Here is a 9,293-nt window from a genome sequence, read left to right as displayed (position 1 = left end):
CATACTGGATGAATAGAGGATTCACTGTTGTTGCTCATCATATATATGGAAAATTCTTAATATATTGTACGAATTTCAATTCGTAACATATCATACGAATTGGAATTCATAACATATCATACGAAATGGACATCCTCAAATGATTACATACCATACCAAATGTAACATATCACACTCATTTTAGTGTCCCTGATTTTCATTTACTATGTTACGTATACCACTGAGTCCAGGTTGTCATTTCAGACAGTTTGGAGGAGGGTTTTAGTTGCTAAACATAACAGTGTAATAAATCATAAATTATAATAGAAGAGTTAGTGTCAGACATGTCTTTGGATTTGATATAGTACAGTATCACCCCTAGCGGAATACCACACACTGATGTTGTATTGAGAATAATGGATGGTTCTTCTGCTGTAATGTCCATCATTGATCTATGGGAAGTGTTTTACAGTATGTCTCTTACAGTATGGGCCCGTCCCAAATGGCACCCTATTAGCCGGCTCTGGTCAAAAGTAGTGTACTTTATAGGGGATAGAGTGCCATTTGGGAAGCAACCTATGTCTTTACTGTATCTTCCCCGTTGTCTTCTTTTGTTCTGTAAAATAAAAGTGGGGTGACATCAACCGGGTTCCTCAATGTTTTACTTTTCTTCTCTCTCATCTTTCCTTCCCTCTCTTTCCCTCTGTTTCTTTCTCAGCTTCTTTCTCAGCTTCCCTCTGTCATTGTAGGCTATCATTGTAGGCAAGTAAAACGAAATGCATGCTTTTCAACCGATCGCTGCCCGCACCCGCCCGCCCGACTAGCATCACTACTCTGGACGGTTTTGACTTAGAATATGTAGACAACTATAAATACCTAGGTGTATGGCTAGACTGTAAACTCTCCTTCAAGACTCACATTAAGCATCTCCAATCCAAAGTTAAATCTAGAATCGGCTTCCTATTTCGCAACAAAGCCTCCACTCATGCTGCCAAACATACCCTCGTAAAACTGACTATCCTACCGATCCTTGACTTCGGCAATGTCATTTACAAAATAGCCTCCAACACTCTACTCAACAAATTGGATGCAGTCTATCACAGTGCAATCCGCTTTGTCATCAAAGCCCCATATACTACCCACCCCTGCGACCTGTATGCTCTCGTTGGCTGGTCCTCGCTACATATTCGTCGCCAAACCCCCTGGCTCCAGGTCATCTATAAGTCTTTGCTAGGTAAAGCTCCGCCTTATCCCAACTCACCGGTCACCAGAGCAACACCCACACGTAACATGTGCTCCAGCAGGTATATTTCACTGGTCATCCCCAAAGGCAACACCTCCTTTGGCCGCCTTTCCTTCCAGTTCTCTGCTGCCAATGACTGGAACGAATTGCAAAAATCACTGAAGTTGCAGACTTATATCTCCCTCACTAACTTACTTAATTTGCACACACTGTATACAGATTTTTCTATTGTGTTATTGACTGTACGTTTGTTTATCCCATGTGTAACTCTGTGTTGTTGTTTTTGTCGCACTGCTTTGCTTTATCTTGACCAGGTCGCAGTTGTAAATGAGAACTTGTTCTCAACTGGCCTACCTGGTTAAATAAAGGTGAAATAAAAAATAAATAAAAAAATATTCAATGTTTGGGTTTCCTTATAATCCTCTTTTCTACTGAAGTCAATTGCCTGATAAGTGCGAACCATCTAAGGGCAGACATATTTTTTCTCTTTTATTTGAAAACATCCATCTATTCCCTCCTAGTAAATCATAATAGAGTTTCTCCCTCTCTCACGCCCAAAGGTCAAAGCACCATGAGCCATTGTTCGTTTAGATACACATTTCAAAAGACCCAGAAGTGCTAACATTCTATTTTTCAGTGTCTGTGAACTGCTATTGTAAAGTGCAGGAGATATTTTGCTCAGAACTTTGTTGCCCATAAAACCTGTAAAAAAAAAACTTCAAAAGAAAGAAAAGAGCGCTAATAAAAACATATCACTTGTTTTTCTCTCAGGACCACGTGTCTGTTTTTACCATGTTGGACAAATCACAGGATCTTCAATGAGCATGGAAAAGACAAGCCTAAAAACACTCCATAACCATGGCAACAACATGCGGGTGTTAAGTGATAAACTCTCACCCCGATTCTATTGGCCGCTTAACAAAATAACCTCAAGCGATAATAAAAAGAATGCAAATACAAACTCCTTTCAAAAATATTCACATATAAAAATAAATAAATTGGGATATCCAACATTATAAAAGAACGTGTGACTATATTTGGAGTGTGACTGATGAAGTTGCAAACAGTTGTAGTTAAATTATAGTCATAAATATAGGTGCTGCAAATGCCTGTGGCGTGAGAAGATTTCCTGGAAAGAAACAAACTCCCTAAATAATATTTGCAGCTGTTCTGACAGACAAGTCTCTAGATACACCTTGACAGTGGGGGAAAAAGTACCCAATTGTCATACTTGAGTAAAAGTAAAGATACACTGTACCTTAATAGAAAATTACTCAAGTTAAAGTGAAAGTCACCTAGTAAAATACTACTTGAGTAAAAGTCTAAAAGTATTTGGTTCTTAATATACTTAAGTATCAAAATTAAATGTAATTGCTAAAATATACTTAAGTATCAAAAGTAAAAGTATAAATCATTTCAATTCCTTATATTAAGGAAACCAGACGGAACCATTTTCTTGTTTTTTTAAATGTATGGATTGCCAGAGGTACACTCCAACACTCGGACATAATTTACAAACAAGGCATTTGTGTTTAGTGAGTCTGCCAGATCAGAGGCAGTAGGGATGACCAGGGATGTTCTCTTGATACTTGCGTGAATTGGACCATTTTCCTGTCCTGCTAAGCATTTAAAATGTAACGAGTACTTTTGGTTCTCAGGGAAAATGTATGGAGTAAGGAGTATATTATTTTCTTTAGTAATATAGTGAAGTAAAAGTAAAAGCACTCAAAACTATAAATAGTAAAGTACAGATACCCCAAAAAAACGATTTTGACTTAATTACTTTACACCACTGCTCCTCGCTAAATAAAAAGTAATCAAGAGAAAGAAAGAAAGAAGTGAAACCTTTGTGTTTGATCAGCATAATGGTTTACCCAGATTGTTTGTTTTTACTATTTGTTACATCAAATGTGTTACAGTGTGAAAGTGTGTTAATCAACTGCAGCTTTTTTAGCCTTCACACTGTGTGTGTGTGTGTGTGTGTGTGTGTGTGTGTGTGTGTGTGTGTGTGTGTGTGTGTGTGTGTGTGTGTGTGTGTGTGTGTGTGTGTGTGTGTGTGTGTGTGTGTGTGTGTGTGTGTGTGTGTGTGTGTGTGTGTGTGTGTGTGTTCCTCAGGTCTGTGGGCTACACACTGAGGTTGAGTAACATACACAGGCTGAATCTGAAATAGCACCCGTTTCCCTATACAGTGCACTACTTTTGAACTATGGTGCCATTTTGGACCCAGCAACTGATTGCCCAGTGTTGTGCAGCCTAATGTGTTGGAGGGAGGATTCGGGTCTGTCTTTTATAATCTGATTTATTGGCGTAGTTTATGAGGGTTATTCCTTGAGCCCTTCATTCAGACTGCCATCCTCAGAAGTCCTTGGCTGACCCTAATATAATTGATTTGAATGAGGATGAGGAAGTTCACCTAGTATGTCCCTGGCCAGGCCATTCATACAGTCATACTGTCACACAGCTGGTTGTTAATTTCTCTAATAGCCTGTTACACACACACACGCACGCACGCACGCACCCAATTTTCCCTAACCCCTAACCCTAAACCTAACCCTTGCTCCTAACCCTAAAACTAACCCTAGCTCCTAAAACTAACCCTAAACCTAATTATAAGCCTAACACTAATTCTAACCTTATCCCTAAACCCCCTAGAAAATAGCATTTTACCTTGTGGGGACTAACAAAAATGTCCAACATTTTTGTTAATTTACTATTCTTGTGGGGACTTCTGGTCCCCACAAGTATAGTTAATCACGTCCACACACACACGCGCACGCACACACACGCACACACAAGCACACACACTAATACCCAGTCACAGCGAGGTGTCCTGGCAGGCCTAGGGAGCCGACCCTGCAGTGCCGTCTCTGTAATGAATAAGTGACCTTGACTGGAGACATCAGACAGAGTAGGCCGAGCTCAGCATGAGTCCTCTTTATGGACTGGAACTACCTGGGTTCAAATAATATTTGAAATAATTTCCAATGCCTTCATCTTTGCTTGATTAAGCTTGTCTGGCTTAACGGGCCAACAGAATAGTCCCAAAACTGCAAACCATGTCCATCTGGCACTCTAGGCAGGCCAGAGCAGACGCTTAAAGTATTTTAAAAAAAATTATACTATTTGAACCCAGGCCTGTCCTATGGACACAGATGGAGCTCTGTGCTGAGCCGAGCTCCTGTCAGATTACAAATGACCACTGACCCTGCCCTGGCTATGCTCTATCAATGACCTCTGACCCTGCCCTGGCTATGCTCTATCAATGACCTCTGACAGCACTCAAGCTTTATAACAGCCAGTGGTTTTATATTAACTAATGTTTGTGTGTGTCTAGAGAAAACCTTGGCTTGTCCCCCGGCTGAAAAGGAAGTCTGCTATGCATGCAAGATTACCCCAGTGAAGACAAGGAAACAGACAGGGGAAATGTTTCTAGGAATGATATTGTAATTCTTGTGGGGAACTTGTTTTTCTACACCGGAGTCAGTGTTTTTATTTCCATCCTCTTGTGTATTCGTTGTGTTGTGCCACAAGCGGATGCGTTCAGGAAAGTATAATCCACCTTGAAAACATGTTTTTCTTGGCTTATGAATCTGTTAAAAATCAAGACAAAAACTATCTGAACAGAAAAGCTACCTGAGAGCTCTCAACAACAACAACAACAATAAACAATCAACATACAACAAAAACAACAACAACAATCCACTTCCTTCTTGTCAATAGAAATGTGTTTGTTTGTTTGTAACTTCCAGAGGACATGACACCCTTTACACACTACTGAGCTGAGCCGTAGTGTTATTCGTAGGGAATATACAGTAGTTGGAACGGATGAAAAACATCTAAAAGCCAGGCTAGAAAGAGTGCAGGATAGATAAACAACATCTCTGTTCTGGAAGAGATCCCACAGAACTGTGATACTCTTTTCAAACTGGCTTGCATGTCTTATTCTAACGCCATCCCTTTACGGTTACAGCAACTATGGTGGACGATGCGGAACCAGCCGGGAACACTACGGCTCGTGTGAAAAGGGTATAATGTTGAAACCTGAACACAAATCATACAGATGAAGCACTGAGCCATCATGACCATCAGCCGACTGTAACTGGTCTACTGGACTGACACGTGAAAACGTCTTGTTCATTTAGTTAGGCTGGTCACACAATAAAGACACGTATCACACGTTTTCTTAAACACAGTTCACAAACCACACTGGAGAAAGTCTCATTTGAAATTGGTAGACACAGACATGTGGATTTAATCTCTTTTTATACACACAAAGTTACAACATGTACGTATGTAGCTATCATAGTAATAATGATCTTAAAGAAAGGTTTGTAAACAGATTATTGTTGTCATAAGTCTGTCATGCAGTTGAAGGGCCTATTTTGTGTATTATTATAAATAAATAAAGGAATAGAAAATATAACAAAAACAGACATACATACATCGCTACATACAGGAACATAAGGTAGTAACGGGAACTTAAATATGTCCATTTCTCATTTGTTTAGACATGGAATAAATTAGAGATATAAACACATGTGGAACATATAACATGACTTGAGGTCTGACATAATATGAATCTGATCCCTGCTTTTTGTGGTTTGTCTGTCTGTCTAGAGGGAAGCCCCTCTACTACAGTAAATACTGTATTATATTGTCCTATGTGTGAGGCCCCTCAACTACAGTAAATAATGTATTATATTGTCCTATGTGTGAGGCCCCTCTACTAGAGTAAATACTGTACTATATTGTCCAATGTGTGAGGTCCCTCTACTACAGTAAATGCTGTATTATATTGTATTATAAGGCCTCTCTACTACCAGATCTGTATTATAAGGCCTCTCTACTACAGTAAATACTGTACTGTCCTAGGATGGGGCCCTAGCCTGGTCTCAGATCTATTTGTGTTGTATTGCCAACTCCTATGGTCAGTTGGCAAGATAGCAGATCTGAGACCAGGCTAGGGAGGCCCCTCTCTCTACTATTTTATTGCTGCTATAACCAGTGCTTGACTTGGGCAGGAGCTCACCGGAGCTGAGTACCGGTGCCTCAAATGTTCCACTGCTTGAGCTCCTGTTCCTCTTATAGAATATTAGCTCAAAAGTATTGTGGAGCTCCTGCACCTGAATATAAAGAGTACAGGCACCCAAAACGAGTACCGGAGCATGTTTCAGTTCAAGTCAAGCACTGGCTATAACAATACAGGCACTTTGTTTGGTTCTGAGTGATTTGGATCTAGCCTGGTCCCAGGTCTGTCTGTGCTGCCTTGCCATGACAATAGGCAAAGCAGCAAAAACAGATCTGGGACCAGGCTAATTTGGATCCTGATATCAACTGAATGACAGTTTCACCTTAATAGACAACGGATGCCCTCATTCTATATTTCCAAAACACAACTCATCTTAGTCCTACTAAAGCATACTAAATTCAGTATCTAGTAAATATTATCTTATACATCTCAACTTCATTGTTACTGTACGTTAGACCTGAACATGTGGCTATTCTTTGTTTCCTATGCAGATATTGTAGCATTAACATATTTGGTATATACACTACCGTTCAAAAGTTTGGAGCCACTTAGAAATGTCCTTGTTTTTTAAAGAAAAGTGCTAACATAATTGCAAAAGGGTTTTCTAATGATCATTTAGCCTTTTAAAATGATCAACTTGGATTAGCAAACACAACGTGCCATTGGAACACAGGAGTGATGGTTGCTGATAATGGGCCTCTGTACGCATATGTAGATATCCATAAGAAATCTGCTGTTTCCTACAATACAATAGTCATTTACAACAATAACAATGTCTACACTGTGTTTCTGATCAATTTGATGTTATTTTAATGGACAAAACATTTTCAATTTTTTTTTCAATTCAAAAACAAGGACATCTGTAAGTGACCCCAAACTTTTGAATAGTAGTGTAGTCTTTTTGGTTCTTTATCACTTTACTCAAGTACATCTCTGTTGGAGCCTTTACAATTATAGAAAATACAAGTAACTGTCAAAATAAAGGAAACACGTGAGTAAACGAGGGATACAAAGTATATTGAAAGCAGGTGGTTCCTGATTTAATTAAGAAATTAACATCCCACCATGCTTAGGGTCATATATAAAATGCCCAGTTGCCCATTATTTGTGTGTGTCTGTGTGTGTGTGTGTCTCAGATCACCAGATCTCCACTACCGTCAACAAAACACCAAATAATGGAAGGAAAGGTGTCAAACACTTGTAGAATCTATGCAAAGGCGGATTGAAGCTGTTTCCGGCGGCTAGTGGTGGCCCAACGCCCTATTAAGACACTTTATGTTGGTGTTTCCTTTATTTTGGCAGTTACCTGTATGTCGGACATAGTATATATTCATCATAATCTCTTACACAATCTGTAAATAATAATGGTCGTACTGTACTGTGCCTCTGCAATACTTTCAATAAATATATTTAAAATCATTGATTTACATGGAATGGTAATTTCCTTCATTGTACAGTCTAAATTAAATTCCTTGTGGTTTTTCTACAATGTGTTATTACTTGTGCATGGACTTGACACCATAAAATATTCAGATGTGGTCATCACTGCATATTAGCAATGTGATATCTCTCTCGTGGGCAGTCTGTGAAGAGTCACGTTTCCATGTGTTTATGAGCTATACTCATAGTGTGACATCCATACATGACGGTGGTGGTGGTATTGCACTTCTAAGAAGTACTTCTAAGAAGTCTCTCTCTCTCTCTCTATCTTGAACATGCTCCCGTGTGTATAGTATTGTTTATCCAGATAATCTTTTTCATATTTCTCTCCAGATGTGAAATATAATCACATAATTGCGTCCCAGTTTATTGTCGAAGCCTTGGTCTGCTAGATTCATTCACTCCCTCTTCTCTCACTCTCACTCTCACTCTCTCAGTCTCTCTCAGTCTCTCTCTCTCTCAGTCTCTCTCTCTCTCTCTCTCTCTCTCTCTCTCTCTCTCTCTCTCTCTCTCTCTCTCTCTCTCTCTCTCTCTCTCTCTCACTCTCTCACTCTCTCTCTCACTCTCACTCTCTCTCTCTCTCTGTCTCTCTCACTCTCTCTCTCTCTCTCTCAGTCTCTCTCTCTCACTCTCTCTCTCTCTCTCTCTCTCTCTCTCTCTCTCTCTCTCTCTCTCTCTCTCTCTCTTCTCGCTATGTTGAACATGCTCCAATGTGTTTAGTATTGTTTATCCAGAGTATTTTTTCAGATTTCTCCCCAGATCTCTTTCTCTTTTCACAAGTCACCATTGTTCTTTCTTTCTTTCTTTCTTTCTTTCTTTCTTTCTTTCTTTCTTTCTTTCTTTCTTTCTTTCTTTCTTTCTTTCCTTCTTTCTTTCTTTCTTTCTTTCTCTTTCTTTCTTTCTTTCTTTCACCAGATATTCCTCTCCCGCTCTCCTGAGTGAAGATGAATTCCACCTCAGGCATGCATTTAGAATACATTTTGATTTGATTTCCTGTAGTTTATCCATAATATTAGCCTTCACTACTTCAACCGCTCCTCCTCCAAGGATTGCTCCCACGCTGTCATCCTCTGTTTATTCTGCTTCCAGAAATGGTCCTCTCCAGTTATTTCTTTCACACTCACTCTCCCTCCCTCTCTGTCTCTCAATTCAATTCAATTTAAGGGCTTTATTGGCATGGGACATGCTCACTCTCTCTATCTCTCTCCCTCCCTCCCTCTCCCTCTACTGGGATTCAGACAGTTACTCTAGATCTAAACAAAAGAGTAAAAGTCATCCACTGTTCCTCTACCTTCATATCACCTTTCCTCTCCTCTCTTCAGGCCTCTGATTGGAGTTGGGTTGCAGCCAATAATCAGCATAGGATCTCCCTACAAGAAGAGACAGAAGAGAGACAAGGACACACACACACAAACACGCACACGTGCAGACACACACACATACACACACACGCACACACACGTACACTCAGCTAGTTAATCAATACAAGTGGTAGGTAGTACAGAGATCCAAAGACTTGGCTCTGTGGAATGAGTCCCATTCACCCTCCCACAGCCCCACAGCATCTGTAGCTGCGTCCAAAATGGCACCCTCTTTCCTATA

The 9,293-nt window shown here is 39.9% G+C and overlaps 1 protein-coding gene across 1 annotated transcript in view; it reads right to left on the bottom strand.

Moving 5' to 3' along the window:
* Positions 1-5,443: 5,443 nt before the first annotated feature.
* LOC139542186 (vasopressin V2 receptor-like) overlaps positions 5,444-9,293 on the bottom strand; it is a 49,357-nt gene continuing 45,507 nt past the window's right edge. The window contains exon 9 of the mRNA XM_071347297.1: positions 5,444-9,061. The gene's annotated coding sequence lies outside the window, so the exon portion shown is untranslated. The remainder of the gene's footprint in view (positions 9,062-9,293) is intronic.

The sequence above is a fragment of the Salvelinus alpinus genome, chromosome 17, assembly GCF_045679555.1.
Source record: "Salvelinus alpinus chromosome 17, SLU_Salpinus.1, whole genome shotgun sequence".
Taxonomy (NCBI): Eukaryota; Metazoa; Chordata; class Actinopteri; order Salmoniformes; family Salmonidae; genus Salvelinus; species Salvelinus alpinus.
The sequence above is the reverse complement of the archived record's forward strand: the minus strand, read 5'-3'. Positions and strand labels throughout refer to the sequence as shown.